Below are 20,892 nucleotides of genomic sequence, written 5' to 3'. Positions count from 1 at the left end.
CTCTCAACATTTTCAATGGAGTCTCCAAGTTGTCATAATGGTTTTAGGACCACCAAATGTAAGGGATTTTAAAATCGAGAAAAATAAAAGGGGAGTCGCCACCAATCTTTTTTTAGGGTGTGATTGATCACCCAAAAATTTATCTTTTTAATAAAATGATAAAAGCATGTTTAAAGTTTATCAAAAAGATAGATTTTGGTCTATGAAAACCAGGTTGGGTCCAGGAGTCGGTTACGTATGGGTAAGGATTAGCATCCCCATAACGCCCATAAATTGGTACCATTTAATCATGCGCTATTTTTGGTGTTAGATGAAATGGTTTCGATTTGAAATTTAATAATAATCCCTTTATATTATTTTAAAAAAATAATTTTATCAAAATTCTTTATTTAGGAGTATTAAGAAAATCTTTAAGTTAAAGAATTATCTCAAAATTCTTCAACACCTGGCAGAACTTTAAAGATAATGCTTTTAATTAATATTTACCACGACATCCCTTAAAAATGAAAATAACATTCTTTGGGAAGGATAATTGTTGATAACTCTTCAACATCTAGGCAGAGTATTAAGAACTATTCATTTCGGGATGTTATTTTTGTTTTATTTTATAACTTTACATTTTTAAAGTAAGTAAAAAAAACATTTTGTGTAAAAAAAGTAAATGATGATACTATCAAATAGCAAACAAATATGTAGAATAAGTGTAAATAATAACAAATAAACGCATTTAAACTAATAGGTACTACGTAAAATGAATGAAATGCAAATTTGAAACTGGATTTTTAAATATAATTAGACCACATTGACTCTCCGACATCTAGGCAAAGCTTAGCTGTGACTATTCATATTTAAGATCCCATTTTATTATTATACTTTTTTATCATAACTTACCATTTTATTATTAAAGCAAATTAAGGACTCATGTGAAAAAATTAATGGAATAAAGTTTCTTAAATGCCCGATCGTCTAGGTGACATACAAGAAGAAACTACTCCACTTAGGATTTTCGTATGTATCCTTATAGCTTCAGAATGGTTTTGAATATAGATATGAGTCGAGGCTTTAAAGGTTGGGGTTTCAAGATTTTAAAGTTTTGGATTTTGGAGTTTTGGTTTGAGTTTCAAGGGTTTTAGGGTTTGGTCTTAGTGTTTAAAAGGTTTTAGGGCTTGAATTTTAGGGTTTGGAAAGTTTAGGATTTTGATTTTAGTGTTTGCGGATTAGGGTTTAATTTTAGGGTTTGGAGGTTTGGGGTTTTGGATTTTAGGATTTGGAAGGTTTAGGGTTTTGATTTTAAGGTTTAGAGGGTTTAGGGTTAGTTTTACGGTTTTGAGGTTTGGGGTTTTGATTTTAAGGTTTGGAGGGTTTAAGGTTAGTTTTATAGTTTGAAGGTTTGGGATTTTGATTTTAAAGTTTAGAGGGTTTAGGAGTTAGGATTTTGATTTTGGGGTTTGCGATTTTAGGATTTTGATTTTAGAGTTTTAAAGGTTTGGGGTTTTGAAATTTAAGGTTTGAAGGGTTTAAAGAAAACACAAGCATCTCTAATAATCTCTAACATCTAGGTAGATTTTTGAAGCAAGTTCGGTTTTTATAATTTTTAGAAATTAATTAAAATTTTTCATATATTTTTTTATGAAAGTTTATTATTATTATCGTTAATTTTATTATTATTATTATTATTATTATATTTTTTTAATATAATTCCCCAACATCTAGGCGAAATTATATTTTGGAGTTTAAGGTTTTTATTCCCTCCAACATCTAAGTTGAGAAAATAAAAAATATATTATTTTATTCTTATTTTTTTTTAGATTATTATTATTATTCTTTATTATTGATTTCATTTTATTATTATTAAAAATAATCAAATATATATTCTAACAAATTTTAAAAAAATTATCATGCATAAATATTAAAAAAAAACTCAAAATAACAAAAATAATAATATAAAAAATTAAAAAAATTAAAAAATACCTAAACTGGACTGATCAACAATCCGGTCAATGTTGGTCTAGGTCGCTCAATGGTTCGATTCGTTTGAACTGGATGGGGGCGGTTTGGTGAACAATTCGACAAGCGATTTGATCAAATAGGTTCAAGATTGGCTGAAGGATGGATTGTCGGGTTGGGTGCGCGGACCTCAGGTCCGGTCCTGGTCCATACTCGGATCCTCTCATTAAGCAAAACAACAAGGTTTTGCTTGTAGTTTTCTATATAAAAGTTAACTTTTTTTTATTTATTTCATCCTTCTTGTAGAAAAAAAATTCCCCTGCTTCAGAAAACTCTCTAGCTTAGCCAAAATCGGATGCTAGGTCGCTGCACCAACCGCGTTTGAGGTCGTCGTAGGCGACTGTTGATGGTGGTCATCGGTGATCGAAAAATGGTAAAAAAATTCCATAAGCTCTCTTCAAAGCGATCTTTCCAGATTTGGTCTCCTTTTTGTCGAAAACAACCCTGATCGATATAGATCGGGGCTTAAAGTTTCTATATATTTTTTAACAAACTAAAACTAATGTGTTTCCGTTATTTTTGCAAGGAGCTTGGTGCTAGGTTCCTCCCTACGAGGAGGACTGTTTGTGAATTTTTTTTTTTTTTTTATGGTTGAGTGCTTATGTGGGTTCTATCAGGGGAAGGATGAAGAGGCTAGGGTCATTATTTTTTGGGGTATGGGAGATTTGGGGTTTTTGGGGGGTTTGAGAGTTGGGTTTTTGGGTAATTGGAGCTTGTGGTTTTTGATCATGGGAGTCTTTGGGTTTTTTGGTGTCTAAAGGTAGTGTGTCTAGTGGGAGAGGTCTGTGATAGGGGTCGGTGCTTGTGGGTAGAATACAGAGGCTCCAGGGGATCGAAGGATCGGTTGCTTAGGTTCTCTAGGTTTTTAGGAGCTTCAAAAAGGGAGTAGGTGATGGCTGGTATGGTAGGGTATGGGTTTCTTTTCTTTGCTTTTTTTGTTTTTATTAATTATTTTTTTTTTATAATAATGTTAAATTAATTTGATAAAAATTGAAAATAAATTCAAAAAACTAAATTATTTAGAACACGAAATTATCAACCTAGACAAAAATTGGTGTCTACATCTTGTATCCTGCATCGAGAGTTTAGTAAAAGTACAAGGGGTTTCACACTTATAAATAAGATATTTTAGTTTTAGTTTGGTAATCCCAAATCATTAGACACCAAAAGAATAGCTAAGTGAGTAGGCTATTAAAAGGATGTAATTGGGTTTTGGGTTAAGTTTTGAGTAATGAGTTTTTTTATAACTTTTGACTTTTTTCATTCCAAAAGTCTTACAGTTGTAAAAATTTATTTGTTAATGGAATGCGTTTGGAGTAGGCCATTTTAAATTGGGCTGAAACAAATATATTTGTATATTTTTATTCTTGTTTTGAGCTTGTTATTTTGTGTGAGTGTTGCGTTTGCGTATTGATTTCCCAATATATATGTGGTTTTCTATGTATATATTCACCTCTAGCTATTAAAGTTTGTTTTGAGAAAATTGATTCCTAGCTACTTGTTATGGATTTCATTTGGAAAAAAAATTGAATCTTTCTTATTATTAATATGTTTTAAAAAATTTCTTCTTGTGTTTTAATCATTTTCTAGTTATCTTAATTTTTTAATCGCTTCTCAAATTCAACACTTTTACATTTTATTAACTACCTAATATTTATCTAGATTAAAAATAAAATCAAATCACTAGTATATATATTGCTACTAATGTGTTAGATTGAATTTCGTATTACAAATCTAATATATATATATATATATATTATCTTACAGAATATATGGATACTTGATAAGATATGTCACATGGATGTTTACATGAATAACCTATATTTTTTACATGTAAAATAATAATTTAATTTAAATTTTTAACTAAATAATCCCATTCAATAATTATTTCATTTTAAAAAATATTTGAAACTTTAAAAATTAGATTTATTTTAATATTTCAAGAGTTGTATTTTTATTTAAATTAGATAAAATTTATCCAAAACTCACTTTTTTCAAATACATTTAAAATAAAATCAATAATCTTGTTATTTCTTTTTTAAAATGAACTATTAAACCATTTATACATCTTTTTTTAAATTTAAAATATATATATAATTGAGATATATCTCTAACAATCTAGATATATGATCTCTTTTTAAAAATATATCTAATTTAAATATATCTTTAACAATCTAGATATATTTGTTTTAAATTTAAAATTTTCAAATATAAAGTTATTTTATAAATTTCCTAATAAATCTTAAAAGACTAAATATCATTTATTTTACAATTTAATGGATGCCATCTTCCACCTAGGTGAAATATTCTGGTGCTGAATTTCTCTTATTACTCATTTAGTCCATCAATTGCACATACCTATGGTATTAGTCATATTTGTATCAAATAAAATATCCCTTCATCTCTTTCATTCACTACCAGTTGCATAAATTTTTTTTTTTTTATTTTGGAAAACTATTATTTGATTCTTAAAAGCTCTTTAATGGTTGAAAGGGATGCTAATTACAAAATGCCCAACCCAGAGCTTTAAGGATTTTCGTTAGCAATTAATAGTTTCTCTAAAAATACCAGTGTGACAAAAGTTCTCTTTCCAATTTCATTCTATTTGATTAGTAATTATAGTTTTGTCATTAATTTGTGAGATTTTTGCACTATAATGGCCTTATTCTAGAATTTACTTTCAAGAATAATAGGTTCTATATTAAGTTAGGGGAATTGGAAATTCAAAATTAAGAATTCCATCAAGCAGAACAATAGTTTTATTAGGTAAACATCAATAAAAATTATAATGACAATATTTAAATGCTGCATTTTGTTTAACTAGATTATTGTAAGAAGTAGGAATTGAGATATGTTCGCTTTGATGTTAAAATTTAAGGTGCCTTTGATCTTTACAATATAACAGTAAGATAATCCTATGTGAGCTTTCTTTGTTTGTTATGTATTACTAACTATTATATCTATGAAATGAAAGAGTGAAAAGATTGAATTGGAGTATTCCATTGTGATACAAGTAAGAAAATAAACTATGAAAATGATATATTAGCTTGCTTTTATTTATTGAAAATATTAATCTTTATAAGATGATAATTATATCTACTTTGTTACTAAACTTTATCATCTTATATTAATAACTTAACTCTACCAAAATGAGGGAGAAAACCAAAAAAAAATTTATATTTAAATGGTAAAATTTAATCAAGATTAATTATTAGAAAGCAAGAACTAATTTTTCTCTAAAATAAAAATAAATCCGATGATGAATCATTTTCAAGGAGACGAATGGATTCTTCAAATACTCTTAAGGTGAAAAAAATTTTCTAATAATTTTATCAAAATAATTAATAAATCTTACAAAATTTTTCAATATTTGAGTAACTCAATTTAATTAAAAACAAAAGATCACTTAATTAAGATCATTTTAAGATAAACACACAATTAATTGGCACCGTCTTTATATAAACGATGTAAAATGTTAACCATTTCTCATGCATAATTATATTCCTAAACTTAAATATGTAATGTTAACCAAAACTTATCTTTTTGTAAGAAACTTTAATTGAACTTAAGATTTATTTAAAAGGCGTAGATATTATTAGATGATCAATTACACCTAATAAAAAAAATTGAGAATGACTCTTAATTTTCTTACACCTAGCAATTGCATTCCCAAGCCTAAACATTAGGACAAATATTAACCTCATCACCATGGCGTGAACAAAGATCGATCATGGAAAGAACTTATAAAAACATTATGATTTTTATATCATTACAAAACACGAATTAATTAACCTTGAAAAAGTGAAAGTAAATAGTTGTTTAATCAAAAGTTTGTGGAACCATATGGAACCCGAATTATGGGCAACTGGCTAATCCTTCTATATATAGGAAAAATTCAAAACATAATATATTTTGGCTAGAGATGAGAGATTAATTAATCCCTTTTTTTTTTGTTGCTAATCACTATTTTAACAAAGACATTTTCTCTTTTTATTTGTTAAATTAGTTAATTTGTTAATAAAACAAAAATATTACTTCTCTAAAGAAAATATTCATATTAGCTAGCGGGTTGTGTATAAAAATATGTAAGAAAAGAAAGTTTCCTTTAAACTCAGGATTCTTGAAAATACATCCTTCTTTGTTTTGTATGCATTGAATAAATTAGTGAAAGAAATTTGTATGTATTCGAAAGCCATTTAAATCTCGCGTCAAATTTAATTTATTATTATATTCATAAAAAGATGTTGAATGTTATAACTTTTATGATAATATTAGTTAACTTTTGGCCCTTGCCATTACGATATAATATGAGTTTCTAATTTTCTCGTGATGTTGTGCACCAACTTTCAGCTTGATAAACATATGGATTTGTAAATTATTTTAATGGAATTTGTGGATTTGTGCAATTGTTCAAATTGTGTCAAACAAAGTTAATGTGTTAATTTAGTAGGATATCATCCTAAGGAATGAGTTATGTTATTTCTTTTTTTTTTTTCCTCAAAAGAAAGAGCATGTTTATTATTATTGATAAATATTACTAATTCAAAATCTAGATTACCATGTTATATTTTGTTTTAAGACTAAATTTTATTTTTGAAAAGGTTCTAGGGTTGAATTTGAACCAGATTATATATGGTAGAATTGTTTTAGTGGATTAGGGGTTATGACTTTATCTGATTCATATTTACAATTGGGATGTTTTGTTTTGGGATCATTGTGTAATTTGTTACGGGACTTGTCCGTTTTGGATGTATTTTGAATGACTGATAGATTTGTTGTTATATTCAATTAATAAGCATAAGATCAGCTCCTGGAACGAGTGTCAAAAATGAGCGCCTGACTCACAATACTCACTTGGAGGTAGACGGCCGCTGGAAGTTCCTCTTTATTGTTCCTAATGGATTTTACCCCAAACTTATCCTACAATTGTTATCAACCTTTAATTGATGATTTTGTTGGGATTTACCTTGAATCTCAGAATCCCACATCGAAAATTAAGTGAGTTTGAGTTTGTTTTGTATCCCACATCGAGAGTTTAGTAAAGGTATAAGGGATTTCATATTTATAAATAAGATGTTTTGGTTTAAGTTTAGTAACCCCAGAGAGTTAGACATCAAGAGAATAGCTAAGTGAGTAGGCTATTAAAAGATGTAATTGGGTTTTAGGTTAAGTTTTGAGTAAGGAGTTTTAGGAGACTTTTCTCATTCTAAAAGTCTCACAATTGTAAAGATTTATTTGATAGTGGATTAGGTTTGGAGTAGGCCATTTTGAGTTGGGCCGAACCAAATATATTTGTGTGTTTTTATTCTTGATTTGAGCTTGTTATTTTATGTGTGGTTGCTGCACGTGGGTGTTGTTTTTCCTAACAAGTGGTATTAGAACTGTGGTGTTCCCCAATAAGTGGTATCAGAGTGAGGTTTGAGGTTCGAGGTTTAAGGTTCGTGGGTCCAAGAGATCGTGAAGCAATGTTTGAAGATGTCTGAAGAAGGTATGTTTGGTATGCCTATGCCTAAGTTTGAGATTTCGTTATTTGATAGAAAGAGTAATTTTATGTTATGGCAAAGTACGATTCAAGATCTGTTAGTACAACAAGGATTGGATCAGGCATTAGAGAATAGTAAGCCTGAAGGAATGTCTGACACTAATTAGAATAGGATTTAGAAGAAAGCTGTTAGTACTATTAGATTGGCGCTAGCTCTAGAGGTAAAATACAGTGTGTTGACTGAGAGTACTCTGAAGAATTTGTAGGATAAACTTGAAGGTATTTATGCTTCGAAGTCGTTGACTAATACATTATGTTTAAAGATGGATCTATATTCTCTGAAGATAGAAGAAGGTATGAGTCTTCATAATCACCTGAATGAGTTTAATAGATTGGTTTCTCAATTGCTAGCGATTTCTGTTGATGAGTTAAAAGATGAAGAGAAGGCTTTAATTTTGCTGTCATCTTTGCCCAAGTCTTATAGGCCTTTAGTTCAGACTGTGTTGGTAGGCAGGTCTACTTTGAAGTTGGATGATGTGACTGCCCTGTTGCGTGAGAATGAAAGGTTTATGGGAGCTCAGAACTCATCACCTGGGAGAGTACACTAGCTGTACAGGGTTTTAATCGAGGGAGGACTCAAAAGAGGATTGATGGATCAAGATGGAGATCCAAGTCAAGAGATAGAGATTACAGTGATGTAGAATGTTATTATTGTGGTGAGAAGGGACATATCCAAGTGCGCTGTAGGAAGCTGAGAAGGGATATGACTGCTTTTAAAAAGACGAATAATGAGAAAAAATCAGATGAAAAAAAGAGTGATACTACTGCTGTCGTGTCTAATGATGATGATGTTGTTTTGACAACTTGTGTGGATGAGACTCAGACTTTGAAAAGTGATAAAGGTTGGGTTTTAGATTCAGCTACTACAGTTCATGTTTGCAATGATAGGAGTTGCTTTGTGGAATTGAATGAGAATGAAAAGTATGGGGATATTGTGGTTGCTAACAAAGAAAATGTGCAAATTCAAGGCATTGGGAATGTTTGCCTTAAATCTCACGATGGTGTTATTAGGACACTTCATCATGTAAGGTATGTACCAAGTTGTCACTACAATTTGATTGCTTTGGGTGAGTTAGCTTATCGGGGGTACACATATTATGATAGTAATGATTGGTTAAAAGTGTACAAGAATGTAGTGTGATTCTACAAGGGAATAGGGTCAATAATCATTTGTACATGTTTGATGGAGGCTCAGTTGCTGAGATGCCTGTGATGAAAGAAAAGAAGAAAGGTAAGCGTGTTTGCTTTGCAGATACTATTGAAGTGTTTGGAGATTCAAGTCAAGGGAAGATTTGTTAGGATTTGCCTTGAATCTCAGAATCCCACATTGAAAATTAAGTGAGTTTGAGTTTGTCTTGTATCCCACATCGGGAGTTTAGTAAAGGTATAAGAAATTTCATATTTATAAATAAGATGTTTTGGTTTAAGTTTAGTAACCCCAGAGAGTTAGACATTAAGAGAATAGCTAAGTGAGTAGGTTATTAAAGGGTGTAATTGAGTTTTGGGTTAAGTTTTGAGTAAGGAGTTTTATGAGACTTTTCTCATTCTAAAAGTCTTACAATTGTAAAGATTTATTTGATAGTGGATTAGGTTTGGAGTAGGCCATTTTGAGTTGGGCCGAACCAAATATATTTGTGTATTTTTATTCTTGATTTGAGCTTGTTATTTTGTGTGTGGTTACTGTGCGTGGGTGTTGTTTTTCCCAATAAGTGGTATTAGAGCTGTGGTGTTCCCCAATAGATTTATGGTTCATATTATGGCTTTAAGAAGAATATAAAGAGTTCTTTCTTACTGAAAAAAAGTCAGACTCATTAGCAGCCCAAAAGAAAATAACAGTTATGCAAGCAAGATAGGCACCGAAAACAGTACCAATGGCAAAAATCTCTTTGAGCTTCCATGAGTCAGGCATTGGAGATTGCTTAACCCTATCCTTGGAAATGGTCATAACTGTTCCATCATGAGTATGGCAATGATCAAAACCATGAAAGGAGAGAAATCAAACTTCCAAATAAGAGCAAGGAGCATAAAACCTAGCACGATACGGATAGTAATAGAGACAGCATAAATGGTGTAGTTTTTCATTTTCTGAAAAATTGCTCTGCTTGTCAGAACTGTACTCACAATCACACAGTCTCGATTCTGTTAATACTATATCTGATGCACCTTGGGCTGCATTAATTGCATCAGCCATTGTAATTCCAATGTCTGCCTTCTTAAGGGCTGGTGCATCGTTCACACCATCTCCAGTCATGCCACAAATATGTTTCCTTTGTTGTAGCCTTTTCACAATCTCATATTTGTGCTCTAAACTGTAGCCATTAGTTAAGAATGCACATTAGCTACTAAATAACTATTAAGTTAGCACCAAAACCAAATCCCATTTCGAGAAATTATCATATGGTCACTAAAAATAAGATGACATAATTTCAGAAACAAAAGATGTATCAACTCAATTACCTGGGACAACTCCTGCAAAGCCATCAGCCTTTTCAATAAGCTCATCAACACTGATTGTATCAACTGTCTCATCTTTATTTTGTCCATGGGCAGATGATGGACACATGTTGGTTCCCATGCCGAGCCTCCTACCAGTTTCCTTACCAATGGCCAGTTGATCACCAGTTATCATCTTGACATTGACACCAAGATGAAGTGCACGACGAATTGTCTCTGCACTATCATGTCTTGGAGGATCGAATAGAGGCAGGAGACCAACAAATTCCCATGGACCTCCCAAGCTCTCCTTGGTTTTCTCTGGTACAGTCTACAAAATCAAAAAGTTTTTTTCCATAATAAGCTTTTCTTCCCATTCATTCGATAATTCAAATAAAGTTAAAGAGAAAGTAGCATAGAAACTCACTTGTCTAGCCACAGCAAGAGAGCGGAGCCCACAATCAACAAAAGCAGCGATGATATCATGAGCGTTCTTCCTCACATCATCTTGGAGGATGCATAGGTCGATGATCTAATAGAGATGCCTGGTATTAAGTATTAACAAAGAAAAAAAGATTTGTAATGATAAGAACAACATCCGTACAATGCAAGCCGATCTATTTACCTTCTCTGGTGCACCCTTGCTGACTTTATGCCAACTTCCATCAGACTCAATATACGTCATGGCTGTACGCTTGTCTACTGGGTTAAAGGAAAAGAAATGCATCTCTGTAACACCTGCTCTGGCCTGCAAATAAATTCAAAAGTAAGTTTTATTTTATCAGCTATCATGACATGAGGTAATGTTATAATTAAATGCTTAACTTACTTCATGAAACAAGTAGCTCAAACAGGTTAAAAATTAGGATGTAATTGTTAGGAAAATGGGGTCTAGTCCCATGTAAGTGGTTTTGGACCAAGTAAAGGCCATGGGCCTTGATCTTTTATTTTACACAGAGCCCTAGCTACTTAAAAAAAAAGAGGTGGAGTTGTTTTAAGTGTGTGTCGAAAACCAAGCAGAGAAAGAAGAAAAGCTAGGAAAAACAGAGAGAGAAAAAAGAGAAAGGAGAGTTGGTTGAACGGAAGTCGATCCGTGGTCCGATTGAGTTAGAACCTTGTCAGGAGGTTTATGATTCAGAGTTCTACATTCTGAACGGTAAAGATCGGATTTGAAGCTCTCTAGGAACAAATCCAGGGTGTATTTGTTGAGTCACTTATTTGGTGAGATTTCTCCAATTATTTCTCTAGTTGTTGATTAGCTCTAGTTTTAGCTAGAGAAGAACTTTGTATAACTATTATTTGATAGTGAAGATTTTTCTGGTGGCCCGTGGTTTTTTCCCTCTACACTGGAGGGTTTTTCACGTAAATCTTGGTGTGCTTTATTTTTCCTGCGTATTTGATTATTGATTGTTGTCTATTGCTTCTGTATTGTTGTGATTATTGCTTCAGGTGCAACAAGTGGTATCAGAACGAGGGTTATTTTGAGACATCGATACAGAAGCAACCCAAGATAGAAGTAAATTCTGTTTGAGATCATGGAGGGTGATACAGGTTCCATGATAAAATTGACTGCATCGAATTATTCAATTTGGAAGCCTATAATAGAGGATCATCTATACTTCAAAGATTTGTATGAGCCAGTATTGGGTGATTCGGCTAAACCAGCAGATATGAAAGACGAAAGGTAGAAGAAGCTAGGTAGAAAAACGTTGGCTACAATCAGAAAATGGGTTGATATCAGCGTGTTCCATCATGTAGCGCAGGAATCAGATGCTCACATTGTTTGGGAAAAATTGGCAGCAAATAGGTATGAATAAAGTTATGCTTGTTAAAAAAATTGCAACTTTACAATACAGGGATGGACGATCTGTTACAGAGCACTTCAGTGATTTTCAAGGTATATTTAATCGGATGACTACTATGGAGCTTAAGATAGATGATGAAATGAAGACATTTTTTTTGGGTTCATTGCCAGACAGCTGGAATACTCTAGTTGTGACTGTTCTTAATTCAGCTCCTGATTATAAGGTGACATTGGAGATAGTAAAGGATAGTATGATTAATGAAAAAGCAAGGCGAAAAGATGTAGACCCTGAAAATCAAGCTCTAGTCACAGAGAACAGGGGTAGAAACATCAACAGAGGTCAGGACTCAAAAGGTCATTGTAAGTCTAAACATAAATCCAATTCTAGAGGTAAAGTGAAGTGTTTCCATTGTGGTAAGGCAAGTCATATAAAACGAAACTGTAAAATCTTAAAGCAAGAGCGAAAAGATAAGAAAGGCAATAGTTCAGATGATAGCAATGTTACAGCAATGAATTCAGATAGTGATTCAGTTACTTTGATTTGTACACATGGTGATTGTAATCATGTTACTGATCCCGGCATTGAGTGGATAGTTGACACAGAAGCGGCATATCATTGTGTTCCTAAGAGAGAGTTATTTACAACTTACAAAGCAGGAGACTTTGGTTGTACCAAGATGGGAAACAAGAGTGTGTCGCAGATTATTGGGATTGGTGATATTGTTGTACAAACTAGTACATGCTGCATGATGACTTTGAGGGATATCAGACACATTCCAGATATGAGAATGAACTTGCTTGCTATTAATGTCCTTGATAAGGAGGGATATGAAAGTCGACAAAAGAATGGACAGTGAAAGCTTCTCAAAGGATCTATGGTAGTTGCAAGGGGAAAACTATGCTGCACAATGTATAAGACATGGATGCAATTGAACGGTAACCAGGTAAATACCATTGAAAATGATGCTTCAGCAAACTTATGTTACAGGAGGCTGGCACACATGAGTGAAAAAAGGTTACAGGTTTTGGCAAGACAGTCTCTCATTCCCTTGACCAAAGGTATGTCTCTTGATTCATGTGATTATTGTTTGTTTGGTAAGCATCATAAAGTTTCTTTTCGTAAAAGTTCTCAAAGAAAAGAAAATAGATTGGAATTAATTTATTCTGACGTATGTGGTCCCATTGAGGTTGAGTCATTAGGTGATAGCAGATATTTTGTTACTTTTATTGATGATGCTTCACGTAAGACTTGGGTGTATATGTTGAAATACAAAAGTCAAGTACTACAGTATTTTCAAAAATTTCATGCCATGGTTGAGAGGATGACAGGGTTACCCTTGAAGTGTATTCGAACTGATAATGGTGAGGAATACACATCTAAAGGCTTTGAAGAGTATTGCTCAAAGCATGGGATCAGGCATGAGAGGACAGAACCTGGAACACCACAGCATAATGGTATAGCCAAAAGAATGAATCGCACCATTTGTGAAAAAAGTCAGATGTATGTTGAGGATGGCAAAATTACCAAAGCCATTCTAGGGTGAAACAGTCAACACAGCTTGTTATTTACTTAACAGGTCACCATCAGTTCCTTTGGGCTTTGACATTTCAGAAAGAGTGTGGACAGGGAAAGATACTTCATACTCTCACTTGAAAGTTTTTGGGTGTAAAGCATTCATGCATGTGCCAAAAGAGCAGAGATCAAAGCTTGACAGTAAAGCTACACAGTGTGTGTTTGTAGGATATGGTGATGAGGAATTTGGCTACAGGATATGAGATCCAGTAAAGAGAAAGACAGTCAAAAGCAGGGATGTGGTCTTTCATGAAAAAGAAACCATAGCAGACTTTGAGAAAAATGAGAAAACTACATAGGTTACTGTTGAGTGTGATGTTTCAACACCGACAGAGATTTCATAGGAAAGAGCCACAGATGGTGAAAATGAGCAAGAAACAAAACTTGGGGATATGAATGAGCCAGCTACAGTTGGTGATGAGCCAGATGCTATTAGTTTTGAGCAGTGGGAGCTACCTTCGACATCAAATGATATAGAGTCTCAACCCAGAAGATCTACTAGAGAGCGCAGGCTATCTACCAGGTATCCAAGTTCAGATTTTATTTTAGTTACCAGTGAAGGGGAGCTAGAAAGCTTTCAAGATGTGCAGGCTACTCTGGATAGAGAGCACTGGTTAAAAGCAATGAAAGAAGAGATGAAGTCATTGCGAAAGAATGGTACTTATGATCTTGTTAAACTTCCAATAGGGAAGAGGCCATTAAAGAATAAATGGGTGTTTAAGTTGAAAAAAGATGGTGACAAACTAGTGAGGTACAAAGCTCGATTGGTAGTAAAAGGTTTTTCTCAGAAACCAGGCATCGATTTTAATGAGATTTTTGCTCCAATTGTAAAAATGAGTTCTATTCGAGTGGTACTGGGATTGACAACTAGTTTGAATCTTGAACTTGAGCAACTTGATGTTAAAATTGCATTTTTGCATGGTGATTTACAGGAGGACATTTATATGAATCAGCCTAAGGGTTTTGAAGTGAAAGATAAAGAGCACTTAGTTTGCAAATTGAAGAAAAGCTTGTATGGCTTGAAACAAGCTCCGCGACAGTGGTACAAGAAGTTTGATTCTTTTATGGTGAGTCATAGCTATAAAAGAACAGCAGCAGATTCTTGTGTGTATGTTAAACAATTTTCTAATGGTAACTTCATTATCCTATTATTATATGTTGATGATATGTTTATTGTAGGACAAGATGCTAGTATGGTTTGTAGGTTGAAAGAACAATTGTCTAAGTCCTTTGATATGAAGGATTTAGGTCCAGCAAAGCAGATTCTTGGTATGGATATTATCCGGGATAGGAGAGCTGGAAAGCTGTGGTTGTCACAAAAAAAGTATGTTGAACGAGTGCTTGGTAGATTCAACATGCAATATGCTAAATCAGTTAGCAGTTCACTTGCCAACCATTTTCATCTAAGTAAGAAATCTTGTCCAGTGTCTAAGGAAGAGCAACTAGCTATGTCTAGTATTCCTTATTCTTCTGCAGTCGGTTCTTTAATGTATCTTATGGTTTGTACAAGGCCTGACATTGCTCATGCAGTTGGTGTAGTGAGCAGATTTCTTTCTAATCCAGGAAAGGTTCACTGGGAAGCAGTGAAATGGATTTTTAGATATTTGAGGGGTACCTCAAAAATGTGCTTGACTTATGGAGTTTCACAACCAGTTCTAGAAGGGTTTACTGATGCTGACATGGCAGGCGATCTTGATGGTAGGAAATCTACTTCAGGGTATTTATTCACTTTTGCAGGAGGAGCTGTATCTTGGCAATCTAAGTTACAGAAGTTGTTGCTTTGTCAACTACAGAGGCTAAGTATATTGCAGCAACCGAAGCATGTAAAGAAATGCTTTCGATGAAACGTTTTCTTCTTGAATTGGGGTTGAATCAGAAAGAGTATGTGGTATTTTGTGATAGCCAGAGTGCTTTAGATTTGAGTAAGAATACCATATACCATGCTAGAACAAAGCACATTGATGTTAGATATCATTGGTTACGTTCAGTGATTAAAGAACAACAGATGTTATTGAAGAAAGTCCATACTGATAAGAATGTAGCAGATATGTTGACTCAGATACTTCCCAGGGAAAAGCTTCAGCTTTGCAGCAACTTGGCCGGAATGAGTTCCCTGGCCAAGGTAAGTTCCAAATGAAACTGCTATGGTGATGAATCTCCTCCTAATGGGGGCTGGAAGGGGAGATTGTTAGGAAAATGGGGTCCAATACCATGTAAGTGATTTTGGACCAAGTAAAGGCCATGGGCCTTGATCTTTTATTTTACACAGAGCCCTAGCTACTTAATAAAAAAGAGGTGGGGTTGTTTTAGGTGTGTGTCGAAAACCAAGCAGAGAAAGAAGAAAAGCTAGGAAAAGCAGAGAGAGAAAAAAGAGAAGGGAGAGTTGGTTGAACGGAAGTCGATCCGTGGTCCAATTGAGTTAGAACCTTGTCAGGAGGTTTATGATTCAGAGTTCTACATTCTGAACGGTAAAGATCGGGTTTGAAGCTCTCTAGGAACAAATCCAGGGTGTATTTGTTGAGTCACTTATTTAGTGAGATTTCTCCAATTGTTTCTCTAGTTGTTGATTAGCTCTAGTTTTAGCTAGAGAAGAACGTTGTATAACTATTATTTGATAGTGAAGATTTTTCTGGTGGCCTGTGGTTTTTTCCCTCTACACTGGAGGGTTTTTCACGTAAATCTTGGTGTGCTTTATTTTTCCTGCGTATTTGATTATTGATTGTTGTCTATTGCTTCTGTATTGTTGTGATTATTGCTTCAGGCACAACAGTAATTACATTGCAAGTGATTCACTTCTGTGAATCTTAACTCACCTCCTCAGGATCACCTAGCATTCCAACAATATAGGCATCAATAGCATCTTGATTCTCAACTCTGGAAGCCCTGGCCGCTAGTAGAATAACCATGTCCTTGTCAACATTGTTGGTGAACAACTGAAATTTCACAAAAATCATTTCCAATGTGAACTCAACAATTAGTTGTATGATATGATTACTGCATCACCAATCCGTGATTACTTTTAACTTTAATTCAAGGACTAACCTCAATCATTGCCTTGTCTACAGTAAGCTCGTTGAGAGTGAGTGTCCCAGTCCTGTCACTGCAGAGTACATCCATTCCAGCCATTTCTTCAACAGCTGTCATTCTCTTAGTGATAGCTCCTTGTTGTGAAAGCCGGTGAGATCCAATAGCCATTGTCACAGATAAAACTGTTGGCATGGCAATTGGAATCCCTCCAATGAGCAGCACCAGCAGATTATTGATTCCATCTCTGTACCTACGGTGCTGGATTGGATACATCACCACTATCTCGATAATCATCCCTGCAGCAATTGAGCATATGCAGAAGTTTCCAATTGCCGTCAGCACCTAATCAAACAATCACCATTTAGTGCACACCATGTACAATTGAAGAACATCGGCAAGTTCTTAACTTAGAAATACTGCTCAATTTAATGTTCTTTTTCACCTCAAAAGACATTTGAGCACTGCTTGTGAGTCTTGTCATTACCTGCTGGAAGTGTCCTATGTTATTGGTGGTATCAACCAGGTGAGCAGCTTTACCAAGGAATGTGTGCACACCAGTGGCGAAAACAACAGCCTCAATCTCAACTTGCTTGACGGTAGAACCAGAGAATACCTCATCACCTGAGTTCTTGGTTACCGGTAAAGACTCACCAGTTAAGGCAGACTGATCAATCTTGAGTGAATCGCCTTCAAGGAGACGTGCTTCTGCTGGGATGACATCTCCCAATTTGATGCTGATAATGTCCCCAGGTATCAAAATTGCAGCTTCTTGCTCGCACCACTTTCCATCTATTAGGACCTTGAACCATCCAAACGTGCATAAAGGTTTAAAGGCAATGTTCCCCTTATCTTACAACAAAAGTAATGTCTATTTTACATTAAGTTAGTAAGCATTGTATCTGCATGTTATTCACATTCTTAAGCACCTTGGTTTTGGGAGCAAGACCAGCCATCAGTGCTGCTGCAGCATTGCCAGCATTATTTTCTTCAATGAAGCTGATAGTTGAGTTGATAAAAAGCAATGCCAGTAACCACAATGCCAACAAAATCTTGCCAATCTGGGGGCTCGCCCTGCATTTATACATAGAATTAGAGATTGTTTATCTAAGTCAATGAATTCAAGTATAAGAGAAAGAGAGAGAGAGATTAACATTCTCCTCCATTTGCCAAACAAATGGCCATAATTGCAGCAATCTCATGACCCATGAAAGAGGATTCCACATAAATCACAAGAACTTCAAAACCTTGCTTTCCTGTTTAATGCAGTTTTTACACTAATCAGTATCTCCCCGTGTTTTGTGTTAAAAACAAGATGGAGCGAACAAAATTATAGCAAATTTGCCTTTTTCTCTTCGAGCTTGTTTGGACCAAAGATATGCAGCCTTTTTTGCCCTTCCTCACTTGATAGGCCTTCCTTGGTGCATTTCAACTGTTGAAACACTTCTTCGACAGGAATGCGCTCCTGCAACCACATATCAATGTTCATGCACAATTTTTCACTACCTTCAAATCAAACTCTGAATCAAGCAACTCAAATTACCAAACTTGTAATGGGATTATTGAAAATGAATAACGAAAACATGACAGTATATATATATATATATATATGCACACACACACACATACATATACACACGCACACACATATATATATATATTTGAGTTCAATTATAAAGAAAAGAAAATTCCTTTAAGAAACCAGAAACAAAGAACACTTTCATGAAAACAAAGAAAAATACTTACAAGGTCGACGGTCTCATTCTTGATTTCTTCCAAGGATGCTTTTATCCGCCATTTTCTCTCTTCTTCTAATTACTTTCCCAGAAAAATAAAATTAAAAAAAAAATGCAGTCTCTTTTCTTTATGTGCAAAGCAAGAGTCTGTTATAAAGTGGAGCTAAGGCTTCTCTCATAGCAGCTCACTTCTTTATTAATATATGTTACAACTTCTACTAGCTTTTTTTTTTTTAACTCTTTCTTTTTCAAAGAACAACTTATTTACTACTCTATTTTCTTGTTTTCTTCTATTGATTTGGGTTTTTTAAAGTATTAAATTTGGTTGATATGGTACAAAATTTACAAATCGAAAATGAAAGTTTGAGTGTAATGCTTGGCATCTATAGAGCAGAGTTTTGGTCAATGTTTTAGGAATATCAAAGGTAAATGAGCGAACGAGCGAGAGTGTCTTTGGTCTACGCAACCCAGGTAATTCAGCTATCACGATGTCTATCACTCACATTTTTCTTAAACCAAGAAGTCACCAATTATTTTGTTAATGTTTTTTTTTTTTTCTTGGATACTAGGATTATTAGGTTTAATATTGTGTGGAGGATGCCTCAATGTAGCACCATGAAGTAATACAACCACTTGTGGAAGTGGTGGAAGTAATTTTGGGAACTTCCACGTAAGTTTAAAATTTTTGACTTTATTATAAAGTCATTGGATAATAATAGTTAGATATAAAAGGATTAATATAAATCATTAAATATTTTTTAATTGTAAAAATAGTTAATTGTCTGCTAACTTGTTAGCTTAATTTTAATTAATTAACATTAAATATTATTTATTAAATAAAATAAAAAGAATTTTAAAAATGCTAAGATTCTTCTTCTTTTGATTATTTTTTTATGACCTTTTTTTATTTTTTTCCTCTAGTTTTTTTTTCTTTACCCACTTCTAGATTTTTTTATCAGTTTTTTCTTTTTTTTTAGGTTTTTTGGAATTTCATCTATTATATCTTAAACTTGAAAATAAATCTAAACCAATAAATAAGTATTAACATAAAAAGATAAGAATAATCGTAAATTTGGCATCATTTGATATGAAATATGTTAGAAGTCTCGTAACATAAAAAGATAAGAATAGTAGAAAAAAAGATGTTATTTGATGTAAAATGAGTTAAATGTATTGTAATACCCTAACAAAAAATTTTGATAATTCTAAATGTAATGAAAGGTAAAAATAATTATAAAAAGTTATTATTGTAACATAAATAATTTAGTTGGCAATATAAAAAATTATTATCACAAATAAAAATAATTTTAAATAAAAAAGAGTTAACATAAAACAATAAGAATAACCATAAAATTGGCATTATTTAACATAAAATAGTTAGAAGTATCATTATACCTTAGAAAAATTATAATAATTCTAAATATAATGAAAAGTAATAACAAATGTAAAAAGATATTATTGAAACATAATAAATCAGTAACATAAAAAAATTGGCATTATAAATAAAAAATAATTCTAAGTTAAAAAATAAGTGTTAACATAAAAAAGTGAGAATAATCGTAAAATTGGTATCATTTGACATTAAATATGTTAGAAGTGTCATAATACCTTAAGAAAAAATTGTAATAATTCTAAATATAATACAATGTAAGAATAAGCATAAAAAATTTTGTTATAACCTATGTAGACACCCCATTTAGTCCAAGATATTTTTTAATTTAATTTTAGGATTTTAGTATTTTGTTTAGTTTAGAATTATTTATTTTATTAATTAATTGATTTATGGTTTAAAGAAAAAAAGGAAAAAAGGGAAAAGTTTGATTCGGTTTGAAGTCTAGTGTTTTAATTAAAAAAAAAAGAATGTATTGGTTTGACAGATAGACTTGGATTAAAAATCTAAATTTTACTTTGATTAGGAGATTAGAACCAAGAAAACCATATCTTATTGTGATTTGGATTACAAGCCTATAAAAAGACCACATTAGGATCAATTAGATACAATAAAGAATCAATCAGAACAAATCAATAGAGATATCTGGTGTTTTGGGTTTAGATAATTAGCATTTTCTCTTGGGAGTTCCAAGTTGAGATGAAGCACAAAAGGGAGGCATTCAATAAAAAGTTTTTATAGCAAAAGTTTTTAAAGTTTTGAGCATATATGTCTTAGGTTTCTGTTTTATTTTTGTTTAACATAAAAGAAAGACAATCACCATAAGTGAAGGGTGCTAGCAAAGCCATAAGTTGTTTCGTAAAAAAATAAAAAAAAAAAGACAATGTAATTTCTATTTTTTTTCTTTATTTGTATGTTTATTTATGTTATTTAGTTGTTTCTCTTTCTTCTTTTATGCATATTTAAAATAAATTTTTATAATAAATTCATGATTCCTACCAAATGATTGAAGGATTTAAACATTGAATTGTGAATTCTACCAAACGATTAAAGAATTTCATAATGAATTTTCAAAAAATAAATTTTCAATCCTACCAAATGAGTGGAAGATTCAAATTTTTGTTAAATCATACCAAATTATTAGAGGATCTAATGACTTTTTTTTCAAAAGAAAATTTTGAGGTTTTCAAATAAAAATCCTACCAAACTATTAGAAGATATACATTGATATAAAATCTTACCAAACAATTAGAGGATTTTATTATTTGTTTTCGAAAAATAATTTTTTAGAAAATATGTTAATGAATCTGATGATAGAGCCTATTTAAAGTGAGACATGAGTCTCTAAGAATACTCTCGAGGTGAAGAAATTGTCTTAAATCA

General features: G+C 32.7%; 1 pseudogene; it reads right to left on the bottom strand.

The window, feature by feature from the left end:
- Window positions 1-3,110: 3,110 nt before the first annotated feature.
- On the bottom strand, window positions 3,111-18,181 carry LOC111280466 (plasma membrane ATPase-like; annotated as a pseudogene).
- Window positions 18,182-20,892: the final 2,711 nt, after the last annotated feature.

This window comes from Durio zibethinus, chromosome 28 (genome assembly GCF_047325235.1).
Source record: "Durio zibethinus cultivar Kanyao isolate XHJ-2024 chromosome 28, ASM4732523v1, whole genome shotgun sequence".
Lineage (NCBI taxonomy): Eukaryota > Viridiplantae > Streptophyta > Magnoliopsida > Malvales > Malvaceae > Durio > Durio zibethinus.
Note: the sequence above shows the minus strand (reverse complement) of the source record. Positions and strands in the feature narration are given on the sequence as shown.